The 18203-nt window shown below is 37.7% G+C and overlaps 1 protein-coding gene across 3 annotated transcripts in view; it reads right to left on the minus strand.

The window, feature by feature from the left end:
• Positions 1-18203, minus strand: part of CARD9 (caspase recruitment domain family member 9) — a 706605-nt gene that overhangs the window by 123050 nt on the left and 565352 nt on the right. The window lies entirely within an intron of this gene.

Genomic DNA, 18203 nt, shown 5'->3' on the forward strand with positions numbered 1-18203 from the left:
TGAGTTACTGCACAATGGTACCTCCTCTACTGAGCTTTGTCCTTCTCACCCCCCCAAAGGACCAATCACAATACCGGAAGAATGACAGGCACCCAGCATTACTGCAGCATAGGCTAAAGCTGCATTGTCCAAGGCCAAGAATACAGCTTCCATGGGACCAGATAATGCCCCTGGCTGTGTTCTACATGAACTACAAAGTGAACTTGCACCACATCTGTGTGCCCCATTCAGTCACAGCCTCACCTCAGGCTTTGTCTCTACCAAATGGCACACTGCTACAGTCATCCCTCTCCATAAAGGGGGAGCAACTACAGATCCTGGGAATTATTGCCCCATTAGCCTGAGTCTGATATGTAAAGCTATGGAGTGCATCTTCATGAACCTGATTAACAAAGATATAGGAAATCTCCAAACTCTAGACCTCATGCAATTTGGTTCTGTGAAAGAGAGATCATACCTGCTCAACCTGGTTGACTTCTTTGAGTCAGTCATCAGGGCTGTTGATGAAGGTAAGGCAGTGCATACAGCCTACCTCAATCTGGCCAAGGCCTTTAATACCATTCCTCACTCAGGAATTATTGATAAAGTCACCAAACTAGGCATCAACCCCTATATCCCTAGGTGGGTTGTAAATTGGCTTCCCAGATAGAACACACAGTGTGAAAGTAGTGTACTCCAAGTCAAACTGCTGACTAGTCACAAGTGGAGTCCCACAGGGATTGGTCCTGGATCCTTTCCTGTTCTGCATCTATTTCTCAGAGGTCCAGACCAACATAAAGAGACTTTGGCTGACCATGTTCACAGACGACTGCAAGCTGGGAGCCATTATTAACTCCCCAAGTGATGCAGACATCCTACAGAAAGGCCTCACTGAGACCAATGACTGGCGTTGAAACCATGGCCTTAAGCTTAACTCAAAAAAATGCATCGTCATCCCCTTTGGTAGAAACTCAGTTTCCCCTAATTACCACATCAACGGGAGCCCACTGAACATTGAAGGTGTTAAAAGAGATCTGGGGATGCAGGTTGACAGCTACCTCTCCTTCGACCACCACATTACCACTGTGGTCAGAAAGTCCTTTTACGTGGCATATCTCATTACCAAGGGTATGCACCCAGGAAGAAAGATTTCATCATTTCTCTTTACTCTTCCCTCGTTAGACCAATCATTGAGTATAATGCCCCATTTGCCATATACCTCACTAGACACCTGCAACAGCTGAAGAGGCCACAGAAGTACCTCACGAAGAGGATGCTAGGCATTAAACACATGTCCTACATGGACAGACTCAAAAGACTCCAGCTATTCTCTGTCTCATATCACCTACTTAGAGGTGATCTCTGCTTAACTTACAAAGCCATGTCTGACCCAGCTCTGTTAGAAATGCTACAATCTACAGAAATCCCAATCCCTCCACACCACATGGTCCAGAGACCTCAACCACATTACCACAATAAACAGAACATGCTGGAGGGACAGGTTCCTCACCCAGAGACTGCCCATGCTCTGGAATAGACTTCCCATACATGTCAAACAGAGCTCTTCAAGAGAAATCTTGATGAGTGGATGGGTAATAGAAAGTTCACCCCAGGAATCACTCCAGTGGCTCTACTTGATAGAGCACTGGGAACTTATGTCGGATGGCATGATGCCAGGGCACTTCTATGGGCTAGGCTTGTAAAGGCTCCAGGACCATTAGCCTAGTACACACCTATGAACCTCTGTGCCCAAAATTGGGCACCTTCCCTTCTACCACCAGACACGTTCAAGCACAGAGAACACAAATAGCTAATAATGATTTCCCACCAATACCTGTTATCACATTTACTGGTAGTGTGCAGACATGAGCAACAATGTCAACTATGTTTGCACAACATTAAGCAGAGAGCAACAGTGCCAAACAGAGAGAAAAGTAGTATTTTTACATGGGATGGTTAATATGACAGTTGGCAATAGTTTGAGGGTTGTTTGCTGCTGGAACTGTTAGGTCATTTCACTTTGCAGACATGTACACAATACCTACATTTCACAACCTGACACATTTTTGGTATGGCTTTACAAAGTGATAAAATTAATTTTTACAATGTTGGATTCAAACCTAGGCATAAGAGACAAAACATTTTCTTCCACAGTGATGATTTTCCATCTTTGCTACAGAAGAAGTGCTTTTTGACATAATCATGAATTATATATAAATACACATGACAGACTGAGGGCTTGAGGGATAACCATGTATGTGCATGATCTGAGAACGTCCTGGTTTAATAATTCATGTGTGTATTAGTCTTACTGAAGTCTGAAGGGCATCCAAGGCCTGATAGCATAATTATAATTACAGAAACATAGTAGTCTGTATAACCACAGTCATATGTATAATTCATATGAGCTCCACTGCTATACGCACCTACTGCTATTGCTGTTTATATTTATGTTTAAAAAATTTATGTAACATTTAATATAATGTGAAATGGAACAACAGTAAAAATATTTACATTTTTTTGTATTAGAGCCTAGGACCATCTGTATTGCAGACCTGCACTTCCACCTTCCACCACAGGAATAGTTAAATAGCTAAATATTTCCCTATTCATTGTTAACTTCAGTGTGTTAACTGACATGCAATGCCACTTAGTGTGTTTGCTTGGTGCCCCAACAGAATTGATAGAAGCCATCCGTTTTGAAAGTGTCTACTGTCTGCTTCTACTCTGCAGGTGATCTGGACCTTCAGGTGTTGAGGAAGCTTGCTAACTGCGGCACAACACTGCTGAGTGGTGTTGCACAATGGAAAGCAAAAATGCAACAATGTATTCTTTTTGAAATTAAAAATGTCTGCATCCTGTCTGTAGATGTTCTATTTGCTTTGTGAGTGGGCCATTGCTTTGACTTTGCATGATGGTAAGCATCACACAAGCAAGACAAGCAAAGCTAAACTTGTTTTAGCCTTGTGAGTAGTGTTTATTAGGTTTCATGCTTCAAAGACAAAGGTGGGACATGAACCCTGAACTACAGATAGTATATGCTGTGTGGATCAATGTGTTTAGCAGATGTGCTACACATACAAGTGACTCACAGGTGTCGTTGATGTATTGATTATCAAATAAGTATTTCACATGACATTTATTGTGTTTATCTGTTTCCTGTGTTTGCACTAAGCTGTGCACCATGCAAATACTGCCATTAAAAAAAGAAAAGAACTCCATAAAATAAACAACACTATAAAATATACATTAGTACACATGAATGGTTTTTACACAAGTCAGTATTTGAACTCACACTAATGAACCTTAAAAACACATTAAGGGTGTCTTATCCTTCTTTGCAATAGAAACAGCTTTGCAGCAGATATTGAAAATCATTGTGCATACAAGTAAGTCCAAAATCATCCACAATATCAACAAGACATATGGCATTTGTACACTTCTGAGTTTTTTCAACATGTATTAATTTCAGATGTAGCACGATATGTGATCACACGACCATTTATGACTACTGCTTGCAGAAATGAAGCTCTGTCTTATCTCTGTGTATGTTGCTCATTCTTTACTTACGTGAGCATTAATCTCAGACATGCAGTCTGTAAGGCATGTGGTATCATGGTTCTTAAAATGTGTGAGAATATTAAATGGCAATAATATATACTTTTCAAAAAAGCAGAGGAGGTTGGATGTTACTGGACAGAAACTGAAATGTGTGCTGCTTGCTTCCATTTAAAACCTTGATACAATTACTTCTTAACTTTGTAAGTGTAACCTGGCTGACACACCCACTGGAAGTAAAGGAGTCGGAACTGCTGTTGTGTTTTCTTTCTCCTTACCAGTAATCATTCACAGTTGCAATCCATTAGTAATAAACACTGATGGAGTCCCTGCACTATGTTTACATCTGCAACAAGGAGCCAATAATTTGGGATTCAGCAATTTTAAAGAGATCAGACCTCATTTGTATCTTCACTGTGCTCACAGGCCTGAATGGGAACCATTTTGTTAGGGAACCTGAAGGCGAGGAGACTTGTTATATGGATAACACAAAAGATTGTCATTACTTTGGATTTATCTGTACATAAGACTACTCATCTTGATAAGGTATGATTGCATTTTTCAGTTATATACTGGATATGCTCAGATGTCACTTAGAAAAAATATTTTTATATATTCGTTGGCAAATATTAATTTTATCTATATGCACTTCATAAAAGTTTACTGATGAAATAGGCATTTTTGCCAGGGCATTTTACTTTCTCAGATGCACAGCCTTATAAACATTCATCATAAGTGTTGCTGTTATAACTACTTCTCTTTATACTCTTCTATTGTTATTTCAGTAAAATGTAAATGTCTTATATTATCAATGACACAGGGGTGTTAGTCTTCTAGGATAGCCCATAGACACCTCTAGGGGAGTGCTGGCCACAGGCAGAGGTGACTGGCAATCGCATAAAAATTAATGCTCTATGGTAAATGTGTACGCATGTTTTTGGGACAGTTTCTTTGATAGCACTTATAACAGTTCAATTATGTTTTATTACTTTGGTAGCAAAATGTTATTTGCCCTGTTGTTTTGGGGGTGGGAAGGCAAGTTCAATTTCTATGTTAGCACAAACAAACTTGTTTGTACATTGGTTTCCTTTGCTATTGTTACCCCCCTTGGTTTTGGAACCAACCTTGCTTTGTGTGTGACTGTGATATGTTACAACCACATAAATCCTTTTTTATATTTGAATATCTTAAGTATTTTGTTTCTCCAGTGGGTAATATTGAAAAACTACTACTTATGTGTTATACCTAAGCAGGACTTTTATTTATGTGATATTTATGTGTATTTTCCTTTTTTGTGTTTTATGTCACCTAGGACTATGGCACCCAGGTGTCTTGATCCCCGCAACCCCCCTTCAGTGACCCTGAGAATGATGCTATTGTCTAAGCATTTAGGTGACATGGTAGCTTTCTGCTTGAGAGAAGCCATGGGGATATGTCGGGAAGAATGCAAATTTGTCAGAAGATAGTGATCAATGTCAATGCTGTTGGGAGCTGTGGCAAGATATATGATCAGGTGCGTCATAGGGCCACTGACATTTTTTCATCAGCCTGGAGGAGACCAGCTACAGTGGCCCATGGAAAGATGGCTACTGGGGGAGGGCCTGCTACAGAGCCACCACTTACACCAAATTAAGAGTTCCTGTCCACTGTCAGGGATCCAAAGAGCTAAGTGGAAAGTGCACAATAGCATGTGATTGATGTTGGTGCTACTGTTTCAGGAAGGACAAGTATGTCCAAGGAGGAGATTCCAGGTAGGTTTACCTATGTCAGTTGTTAAATATTTCTTGCATAGTAAAATATTCACAGCAGTACTTAAGTTTGTTTAACAATTTTTTTTGGGGGGTTATAGACTGATTCAGTTAACAACACATTCTGGTTCATTACACATGGGCTTGGGGTGAGCATGCCATCCATGTTTCTGTTAAATATATTGCTACTGGACATATAAAGGGCCAAATGTTTTTCACCCCCTGTGTTAATGCTAATTGTGATGATTGTGTCCTTACCGTTTGCTTAACTTCTTCCAGGGCCAGCCTCCCTAGGAAGTGTGGAGTCATCTGTACATGTAAACCAAACATTATTATCCCAGTACAAATGAGCAGTTTTTACAGAAATATTTATTTTATCCATATGTGTATTGTGGGTGTCAGGACTATGTGTGTGTGTGTGTGTGTGTGTGTGTGTGTGTGTGTGTGTGTGTGCACGCGCACTGCTGTATTGCTGTATTGTCTGTAATAGTGGCTCCACTATTAGTCAGCATGTATTGAACTGTAGTAGTGTATCTATTAATTTCTTTCCTGTGTTTGTTGCTTATTATAATAGGTGATCCTGACAGTGGAAGTGTAGGACTCTTACCATCTGATGTCAGAGTATCAGCAGACTCTGATGATGATGGTGGGCAAACAGAGGCACAGTCGAGGGGTACACAGGTTGAATCTAACACTAAGGTTGACATTCAATGATTCCCTGTAATTCCATCGGACATAGCCAGGAGGCCTATGACAACCCATTCCAGTGAACCTTCAGATATTGGACAGGTTGATAGTGAGACATTCAATCAGGGTAGTGTGGTTACTGCAGCTACAGTGCCTGTAACTCTGGCCATAGCCAAAGTGTGGATGAGGTGCTACGCAAGAGGGTTGTTAGGGGTGCCCGGAGGAAGCCAACTATCCATCCTGCACCTGATCCAGGTATGTCTTTCCATGCCACTAAACATATGTTTAGGGCCATCACAGAGGCTCAGGCACATTCCAATATGGCCTCTGAAGAAATGCTTAGGGTTGTAAATATGGCACAGGCTGGCATGAGTGACTGCCTCCACGTTGTTGCTGATTCAATGAATCAGATGAATCACATGTTTTAATGCAGCCACCTCGTGTCCTGTATTCAGCAACAGCCCCCAAATCCAGCAATTAAAGTCAAATGTACTGATTTAATGCAACTCAAATATGAAATTGTAAAGCAATAAAAAAAAACAATAATTAGCCACAATAATTTTTTTAATGAGCCTACACACACACACACACACACACACACACACACACACACACACACACACACACACACACACACACACACACACACACACACACACTACCATCAATTACAGCCACTTGCATGATTATGACCGTAAACTTCAGAAGCTTGCAATCAAATGAATGAATGAATAAATGCACAAAGAACTACCACAGACAAATGCATCTTCTTGGTTCGCTGCTGTCAGAATATATTGTTCAAGCCACTGCATTCTCCTTACCTACCTCTTAGCCCAAGGATTAAGGGAAAGCTACAAAATAATGGGGAACAAAGGACCAATATCAGGGAAAGATATTATTGTTATAGACTTAGAAAGTTGCTAGAATAATAGGCTTTGCATTACTATTATTTTTTGGAAGGCTACTAAATCTAACATTTAAATGTCTATCATCAATTAGCCACTGCAATCCCAATTGATTTGCAATAGAATCTACAAAGAACAGTCCAAAATATGAGGCAAAACCAGACACCCAGACAAATTCTGTGAAATCAAAGGAAGTTGAGAGCATCTATGTCCCACATGCGTATATATATATATATATATATATATATATATATATATATATATATATATAAGCTGTCGCCTCACTGTAAGATGGTGTCCGGTTCGATTCTCAGCCAGAGCGTCTTCTGCATGGAGACATGCGTGAATGGGCGTACCTTCGTTGAAGGATGTGCATCAGGGCTGGCAACTCGGCACGTAAAAATCAACTGCCAATCATTAGCAGACCGGAGTTCCGCTGTGGCGACCCCTAACCGGGAAAAGCCGAAAAGACGCACACACGCACACACACACACACACACACACACACACACACACACACATATATATATATATATATATATATATATATATATATATATATATATTACACACACACACACACACACACACACACACACACACACACACACTTGACTGCCATCAGTTACATCCACGTGTATGATTATCATACCAAAAAATCTGGACAAAGGCAAAAATAATAGGGGGGGGCAAAGGCCCCAAAACAAGGACAGATTTTAAATACTGCTATTATAAAGTTACAAGCTGTTAGAATAATAGGTTTTGCATTGGCATACATTTTTTTAAAACTCAAATGTCTGTCATTATTTAGTGACTTCAATCCTCAAATATTTTCTGGAAAACCACATGTTGTATGAGGAAAGGACCAAAAATATGAGGCAAAAATCTGGACATTATCTGGACAATTAAGAGGTATGATGACTGTGATTGTACATTCTAGAAGTTTGAAAGTGATTGAATGAAGAATGAATGAATGAATGAATGAATGAATAATACACGAACTTCCACACAGGACTGTGTCTTCCCATCTTAAATGCTATCAGAATACAAAATGTAGCACACTATCTATAATCTCTTCCCTTCCACATATGTCTCAACCCCTTACCTCAGGAATCAGAAAGCTTAACATTAATAGGTAACAAAAGACCAAAATCAGTAACATATATTGCACTTAGTTAAACTTAGAATAACAGGATTTGCATTAGCATGTTTTTTGTCTAAAACCTATTGTCTGTCATTACTAGTTTACATCTTCTGCATTCCACATTAATTATGAGAAAAACACATACTTTGCAAGGAAGGAATAGAGCAAGACAGGAGGCTAAATCAGAGACATTCTTAGAAAGCTGGGACAGTTCAGAGCATTTATGATCACTTATAATAAAATATTTACCCTACCTGCACAGTAGACAAGTGTCACATGTAGGGCTAGATAAAAAAAACACTGCCTCCCATTCTCAAATTTCAATATCTATATATTTGTAACAAATCCTTAATTTGCATGTTTTACTTTCAGTACCAGGCTGCTTCAGTTTCAGCCAGTCACCTGAGGCAGCCTGAGCCAACAGAAATGGCTCTCTGCTGCTTTTTACAGCATCCCAACAAGACATATTGTTCTCATGCTTTTGCCTTCTGCAGAAGGCAGGGAGAATTGTAATATGGTGTGATTGCCAAATGCCATTTTTTTCCTTTTTTTATTGAGGGGAGATATTGCAGCTCAGCAGCCAATACACTGAGTTGCCCCTGATGGGTGGGGATATTGAGGCATGGTTTGAAGGGCATGAAATTGTTTGGCAAACAAAGTTCAAAGCAATTAGAGTTCATAATTTAAATGACAACATTAATGTGCCTTTAAAAAAACTGAAACTATTGCAATATTCAGTGATGCTAATGATTAGCTAGATGATCTCAAATGATGCAAGTTGAGTGTTACACACTTTTTTTTCTATTTGAGTTTGTCTGACAAAGCTCTGTTTACTACATTGGTTACGCTAGAGTATTAAAGTGAATTATTTTTTGGCAGATCATCTTTTCTTTATCTTTAGTAAAGTTTAACTGAAATATAGTATGTTTTCCTTTAAATGTGTTTAATACATGAACTAAGGAAACATACAATTAATGCACTAAGTAAATACTGTTTTCCCTATAAGACTGTGACATGACTGCAAAGAACCACGCCAACATTTTAAACTCCTCACTGCTTGACAAAACAGCTAAGCATTACTTGTGGAAGCCTTTTTTATTTGGAGAAACTAAATAAATTAATTATAAATCTGAAACTAATACTATTTAAGGGCATAAATGGCAGCCCCTAGCCATCAGTTTCAATTCAGATTATTAAGTTAGCAGCTCCTGACAAAGCTGTTTTACTCCCAAATGTTGCTAAATTGTAAGAAAAGGCAGTGATTACAGTTCTTTAAAACTGACCCTCATTTAAAAGAGATCAATTTGAAACTCCAGTGCTTCCAGGCTATATTAATTACAATGCTCATACCAAGTTAAATTTGGCACTATTCTAAGCTACTATTCGCGTTTGGAGACAGTTTAAATTGGCTCGTCAAGTCAGTTTTCCAACCCTACCTTACTAAAGTTCAGTAAGTCATTTCACTTACATATGAATGTTAGTCCAAATATAAAAATTAAATATTTCTTAACATGGTAGCCCCTTCTCCAATACCTTAACACCATGTAAAAATCCCCCTGAGTATATGGGTAAGATATCTAACCCCCCCTAATCTACAAAAGTCCAGAAACTTTTAAAATAATAGTTAAAACAGTATGTGATACTTATTTTTGGTTGAGGCACATGCTGTTATCAACTAATGTATGTCTCTCCTACTAGCAATGTAGTTAATATAATCCTTTATTTTCAGTAGGCTGTGTGTGCTATTCCATGACAGTGTGAAGATGTTTGGACTTTGATGCCACCCAATCACAGAGAATAGTTAATAGGGTTTGATTCCCTTTTGAAGATGTCCCCCAGATATCTTTAGTTAAATAATTGGACTCTGTGAGTTATAACAAATCATGGCTTTCAGGTAAGCCACCCAGGCAAAATGCTACCTGTCTATAAGTCAGCTTCTTCTCTGTAGTGATGGTTGCCTGGAGACAATGGTTCTTCCTAGGGGAATGATTGGGCCTCTTTCCCACTCATAAAATTACGTTAGAAGATAGATTTCCTGGTGGGACCTTCTTTTACTCACTTAAGTGGGAAGGAAAAGAACCAGTTACTCAGAATGCTCTCCCCACTTGCTTGTTCTCCCTCTGTTTCACATGAACAGGAAGCCTATTCCAGTGGATGGGCAAGCTCTGGGACACACATCTGTCTCTCCAGCATTATCTATGTCAGAGATCAGGTTTAGGTCTTTGGAGCAGGTAACCCTTGTACACTTAGTTTTGCGAGTATGTAACATTTCCATAAGGGCCGGGGTCAGAGACTGCCTTGTAGGTCAGGCACAAATCACCTCTCAGTAATCGGTAGGAAACTAAATACAATGAGAGGGTTTTTAATCAGTCCACATATGACATGTTGATTATACCCCATATTTGTTTGGTGAGAACCTCTGAGGATGCTGCAGCTGTTGCAGGTGTCTGGTGAGGTCCATGCCAAAGGGTGCATTGTACTTGATTACTGGTCTGATGAGGGCCAAGTACAGTGGTACTATGACATCATTAGATCTGGAAGCTATGCCCTTTTTATAAGCTGAGCCACAAAGAAGGATTTCCTCATCACTGTGGACACAAGGTGGTCAAAGTTCAGATTACTGCCTATATGAGCACCCAGATCTCTCACCACTGGGTCTGCTATTAGGAAAGTACTATCAATGCTGTAATTTGCAAGGATATTTGATTTCCCAAAGAGTATTATTATGCACTTTTTTTCATTTAGTTTGAGGCCTTGGCTCTGACACTAATCATTAGTCTGCATCAAAACATTCTGTAGGATAGCAAAATCATTTGGGGAGTCAGTGATTGCCCCCAGTTTGCAGTCATCAGCAAACTTGGTCAGCCAATGGCTATCTACATTTGCTATGACATCTGAGAAGTATATTCCAAACAGGAGGGGGCCCAACATCAAGTCCTGTGGTACTCCAGTGGTGACTGTGCACTTGCTGGATATGGATTCCCCCACTCTAACATATATCCTATCCATGAGCCTGGTGATGTAGAGGTTTATGCCCAATTTTGTGAGTTTATCTATAATACCAGAGTGGGGTACTTTGTCAAATGCCTTGGCCAGGTCAAGGTAAGCAGTATGCACTGTCTTACCCTCATCCAATGCCTTGGTGAGCTTCCCAAAGAAGTCCACCAGACTGAGCAGGCAGTGCCTCTCCTTGATGAAGCCAAACTGGGTTAGGTCTAGAGACTGGAGATTTCCTATGCAGTTGTTAATCAGGTCCATGCTTATCCTTTGCATAATGTTGCATATGTGGATAGACTAATGGGTTGGTAGTTTCCAGAGTCCCTTGTGCCAAGGAATGACTGTTGCTGTCCTCCATTCTAATGGTCACAAATGATGCAGTCAGAATGGAGTAAATCTCACCACAACCTTATGCTGTTTCCATGGTTTGTTCCTTTTAAACCATCGTTTTGCATTATCACCATTAGAAATAAAAGCAGAAAATTACTTAGCCTACACAAATGGTCTCTGCCATCTGATTACTGGACATGGGTTCCCTTCTTTTAGTTCAATGTCTATTTCTTCGACTGAATGAAGGATGTATCCAATTTGTTGAATGTACTTATTTTCTGATAAGGGTTTGAATGAGCATTGATGGTGTCTTAAGGAGGACGATGGATTTATAAAGGTGAATGTGAGTTTGGGAGTGGGAGTGTGTGGGGGAATGTTAGAAGGTTAGTGTTAGAGTAAGGCTTAGGTAAGGGGGGATATGTAGCATTTTGAGTTAGTTGGATGTTTGGATATAGTTTCAGCATTAGGCTCATTTCTTACTTTTGTCAAATCATGCCTGTAGCTCAAACTACAGGTAAATTCAAGCATGAGGACAACAACAGCAAACAGCAAAGTAAATATCATGTCTGTATGAAGAACACTTGCAGGAGAGCTTTATTTTATTTCTACTTTAAAAAATTTATTGATGCAACCACTTTACAAATTCACAAAAAGTACAACAACATCTTGTAGTTATTAATCTAATAATAATCTATATCAAAAAGAAATACTCATTTGGAACACATCTTACTTTCTAATAGCTTGCACCTATTTTCCAGAGAGGTTTTACACTACATCTAAACTTTAAACGTAAGTAAATGCATAGTAAAATGCTCACGATATTGTATATATTAACTTTATATAATAACTTAGAATTATTATTCATGACATTTCATGGTGAATGGTCCTTTTCTTTCATCTCCTTACTAATGTGCTTGATTTGGTGGTTCCTTTCTTATCCACTTTCTGGTGACTGTTTTCATCCCAGTCAAAAATAAAAAAAGCCAACAAAGTTCTCCTCCCACTAGTTACTCTATTTTATTTAATCATGCAGAGAGCTGCTGTGATTTACAACTCTTCAAGGCGAAATAACATTATACAAGTTCTGTATTTCCTACATACACTGTTCCAATTCAGGATAAATGATATGTATAAAATCCCCTGTTAAATAAGTATCACAACTCCATGCAATCCCCTCCCTCTTTCCCTCCCCCTGGGAGAGGCATGCAGGCCATGCCCCTTCACTCCACCCCCTCTTTGATTGGCTCTTCTTGTGTCAGGAATGCTAATCAAACACCGGTTACCTGTGCTACAGCCAGGGCTCTGTCCCTCTGTGTCACCGAGCCAAGTTGTGTGATTTTAGTACTTAACTCTTTCTCCCACACAATTCTAAATGTGTGTGTCTCTTTTCCACATTCTTTTACCATTTTATATAGTTCACTTATGGCTACCTTTTTAACCAGATATTTTTATTTCTTTCCTACCCACCAAAGAAATTTTTTCAGAAATTCAGCCCTTTAGAATGTGTACAACTTCAGCTTAACTGCTAATTTACCGCAGAATTATTTGTTTATAGCATAGTCTTTACCCCCATCCATGTTCTCAGTACATTTATCTCCTCTCTTAGAGACCTTCAGACTAATGGGCATTTCTCTTACTTGTATATTCATTCGGTCAACATTACTTCTGGAGTCAACTCATTCAACAAATTTGGTATGGTTGTCTCTTTAAATGAATTTTTATCAATTATATCAACCCCACCATCCCTCTGCCCTTTTTCCTATCCAGTCTTCTGCCCCTTAATAAATGATACAGTCCCAGATCTCATCCAATTGTTGAATTAGGCTAGATTTCTTGTGTCTACTACCTGCTGTAGCATTTTAAGCCATGCTGCCTTGCAATGTGTCCCAGAGCCAGGGACTTGCAACCCTGCAATTTCAGTTGGCAAATGCCTTCCAATGTTTTTATTTTACCATTTAAATTTTATGGTGCTCTTTTCCTCAGTTTACTGAAAAACTCACCTTAGGGAGGAAGAGGCAAACTTTAGGATGTGTATACTACTAGTAGCAGAATGAACCACTGGACTGCCACTTTGTGTCATAAATAGATGAATATTTTTCATTTCCAATATAGATCTTTTACTTTACAATGATCATTCAGTTCTGTCTGTTAACTTCAGTCCTAAGTAAGCTAAGTAATTGGAGTCTCTCATAAAGAAGTTCTTTCATGTAACATATCACTAGGTGAATAACTAATCTTTATAGCTTTAACCTTTTTTTGTGATTATCTTATATCTAGCAATTCAACCATATCAACATGGGTGCTAAAATATTACTTTCAAATATCTTTCATTATATGTTAGATAAAAAAGCAAGGAATCCAAATATAGTGACCTTCTTGTGACTAAATTCCTTGTGTGTCATAACCCCCTTATTTGTATCTGCTTCAGCTTATTTTGCCAAGGTTTGAAGATAAACAGCAAGTGGAAGAGGGTAAAGATGACACCCCTGTTTACTGCTTATACTTAACTGAAATCCTTTGGAAAGTCTGTTTTGTATCCTTATTTGTGCTAAGGCACTATACTAACAAGATTTTATTAAATGTACGAACATCTCAGAAAAGCCCATCTCTCTTAGTATTTAAAATAACTGCTGTCAGCATAACCTGTTAAAATACCTGTTTGGCATCCTGATCTGCAGTTGCTAATGGTTGTTTGGTTGGGACTGTTGGAATCTTCTAGCAAGATGCTTGCAGTCATTAGGTTATAGTGGGTAATTCTAGCTTATACAAAATCCTTCTGTTCCAGATCAATCAATGAGCTGGGGATAGGAGTTACCATTCTGGCAACCAATGCAATATCTATTTTCTAATCATGATTAAGTATCAGTACTGGTTTAGATGACCCAGCTTGTGAAGGATCATTGCATGTTTTTGTGAATAAGCATTATTTTATCTTGTTTCCACATAGAGTCTCCCCAGTTACCAACACCTAATTAGCTAGTTCAGTAAAGCTTTTAATAAATTTGTCTTTAAGCATTACATGGCCTAATGGTAAGGTGTTTACCTTACAAACACAAGGTGCAGGGTTTGAGTCTCATGTCAAGGTATGTCACATATATTTCTAATTGTAAAATAGGGGATTTATGCATTTTTTTAAATTCATTAATATTGTTTTAACTTCTTCGGCAACATCTCGCATCAAGCAATTCTCCTAATCCTAGTGCAAACATTTTATTGGAAGTTTGCTTAGGAAGTTCCTTATTTTGTTTGTCATTACATCCCCATTTGTTTCTGTTTCATATAATTGTTCATTTCTTTCCTTCCTGGTTTACTTCTGCTTCATATAATTCTTCATAAAAAGTAAGAAAATCTCCCAGTATATTGCCAGGTTGTAGGAAAATATTAGTATAAAATAATAAAACCATACAACAACAAAATAATTCATGCACACAGCACTTCTTCAAGTGTACGAAGAGTAAAAACAATCACCTAATCTCTTTTAAGGAGAAAGTCACATGACAAATTAAAAAAAAAGCACATAACATTCTAGGTTACAATCACCCAGATCTAAAATCATATATAGTCCACAAATATATTAACAGTAGAATTGAATATGAGTGTTAATCACAACTTGTTTATATTTTATCAGAGTTATTATACATACACGCATACAAATATTTCAGCATGAGCAATAATATTTGTATGCATACATGGGTTTACGTCAGAACATCATATGGTTGAGACCATAATTTTCCAAAAACTTGAAGTGTTTGTGCAGAAATCACAGGACAGTGGGGATCGGAGAATTTACACTTTCCCCACAATAGTGTAATCTTATAGTGGGTATATAGAATTTGCAGGGGGGGGGGCTTGCCCTCCTTTAAACATGTAGATTGTGGTTGTTTTGCTTCATTCAAGTTTCAGAAAGTTAACCATATGGACTCAAACATATGAAGTTCGAGTTTCTGAAAACTTGATCATCTGACATAAATCCGTATACAAACAAATATTTCAGGTATGATCAATAATGCCCTTCTAGCCTGCTAATATATCCCAGTAGTCATCCCCATAATGCATCCAAGTTGTACTTAAAATACCTAAACTTGTACTTGTTTTGATGTAATGTTAAAGTCTATTCCAGGCATCGGCTATTCTCGCAGAGAACTAATTAGTCCCTCATTCATTCCTGTACAAGCTTTCTGATGATTCTCTACTATGCTTTGATAACCCAAACATTCTCAGACATAGTTGTCTCTAAATGCCCTGTATACCTAAATAATATCTCCTTTTGGATATCTACATGACACACTGTATAAGTGCAGATATTTTAATCGCTCATAATAACTTAAGCTTCTATATCTATGGATGCTCTTTGTACATATCCAGTGTACTTTTTCAAATTTGTTCTTGCTTGTTTTCTTATACGGTCTCCATATTATTACTATAAACTCTAGTTTGGGTTTAATGAAACTTAAAAACAACAATTTCATCATTTCTGATTTCCTAGACTTTATAAACAGTTTTCTATAGACTTGAGTTGTATAACTATCATCAATCAATTGGTTGATATGATCAGTAAAACTTAAATCTGGGTCATCCTATACAGCCAGATATTTAAATTAATGCACAGTTTCAATCACTGTGTGCTGCATTAAATATCCACCCTTTAGTCTATGTCTTCCAAATCTCATATGCTTAATTTTAATGTATTTATCGGCCTATTCTTCTGTGTCTAGATGGTCGATCTAATCAAGTTCTTTACTAATATGCCTCATCTGAAACAGATGTAATCAGGTTTCCCATTTACAAGTCATTTGCATACAGACTGTAGAGTACATCAAATGAAAAAAGATAGATACAAAAGACAGATCTCTAAACATGTGGGGCGTAGGACAGAATACTGTGGGACACCCTGAGTGTAACCTAGAATTTCACCTGTCCATATACTGTATGATGCTTGCCATCTCCTATTTGCAAACAATGCAGTTACCTATCTTATCAAAATTATTTTAATACCTAGTTGTTCTAATTTATTGATTAGTGTTTTGTGTATGCCCCTATTAAAGGCTGAATGTAAGTCTATAAAAATTACATCACAGCACACTTTTTCATTTATAGTTATTATATTATTATATCATGTTAAATGTTTACTGCATATGCATGTTGATATGTGGTTTCAGATCACAATCTTTCTAAATCTGGCAATGATTTATCCAAAATAACCTTCTCTGTTATTTATCCACAACAGGAAAGTAGACTTATGGGTCTATGCAGTTCAGGGCTTGTCCTAGTTTCCTTTCCATTAAAGATAGGTTTAACAAGTGCATATCTCCAATCCTGAGGGATTTCCCATACTTAAGTGAGCTAGTGAATAACAAATGTAATGGTACAATAAATTCACATTGAAAACTTCTCAGATCATTATTACTAATGCCATCTCCTTTCTGTGGGTCCAGTTTGTCTAGTACTTTTTCAACATAATGTGATTTAATTTCACTATCTGAAGTTACCTGGATGTTAGTAGCATAAATGAGCTCCAGCTTTGTGGTGCCAAATTGTTTTGCATATGATTTTGTAAATATATTTATAATCTGTTGCATCTACCACATCTTATCTATCTATCTATCTATCTATCTATCTATCTATCTATCTATCTATCTATCGTTATATCCATCTATCTATCAAATGGTTTTCTATGCTGAATATCTGTTATATATAACATTTCTTCAAAGTTTGCTTGATCTTGTCTCACACTAAGTTTTTTCAAAGTTATAGTTCGACCTAGGTTCCATTCTTATATTTTTTTATCTCTCAGCTTAATTAAGTATCCTGCTCTTATAGAAATATATCCTACCGACCCTGCATCCCTGAGCTTGATGCTGAACATTTATTTTTCTTTTTTGCATTCAACTTCCAGTTTCCTTTTAAAAACTCATCAGCGTCATTCAATCATCTTTCCAATGAATGCATCGCTCCAATTAGTTTTATATAATCACAGTTTTGCTTCCATAAGGTCTGTCACTAACCTTCTGTGTACTGGTTTAGATTTTATTTTATTTAAGTCATCAGATATTTTGATTTTCCCTCCTGAATTTCATGCAAGAAATGTATGAATTCCTCTAGGTCATTTGTGTTTGACTTTGGTGGTCTATACACTCCAACAATCTTTTTCAGGGTTGTCTTTATTGTCACAGTTATGTAATCTACAGATTGGTGTTATCATCAAAGATATAATAATCACAGGTCTCATAACAATCTTTAAGCAAGCAATAATGCTCAATAGAATGTGTGTTAATGTGTAATGAATGCCTGCCCAGGGGTGTTATGAGACCCGACACCACAGGCAGAGGGCCTCTACACCCCTGGAAGGGCATTCATTACACATTAACACACATCATGGAGAGCATTATTCACTTAGAGAATGGGCTCTCTGTAAAATTGTGGTGTTTTACTTACTTATTCTTTAAGTACTATATTATTTTTATATATATGTTTGATATAAAATAGTTTCTCCGCCTAATATTTCAAACTTGCTGCAGTATATGTTAATGGTGTTGAAGGAAGCATCTTACATCCAAAATATAGCATTTAAAAATATCCAGCCATTTACTTTATTTTTTGTTCCTTTACTCCTAAAACATTTGGTTGGTTACCAGTCACTGGAGATTAAAGTTATACCAAGTAACAAAACAACGAGGTGGATAATTCCCAATAAGGTCCTAACAAGATGCAGTAGCATAAATAACACTTTAATACAAAAACAACAAAATGGTCAAAAACTAAAGAATGTGAACTTAAATGGCAACTAAGGCTGAATGCGACAACTTTGCCTGGTATTAATGAACATATCTGTTTTGCATGTTTTAAAGAAAAGAG

Source organism: Protopterus annectens, chromosome 16.part0, assembly GCF_019279795.1.
Source record: "Protopterus annectens isolate FY-2018-M chromosome 16.part0, PAN1.0, whole genome shotgun sequence".
In the NCBI taxonomy this organism is placed as follows: Eukaryota; Metazoa; Chordata; order Ceratodontiformes; family Protopteridae; genus Protopterus; species Protopterus annectens.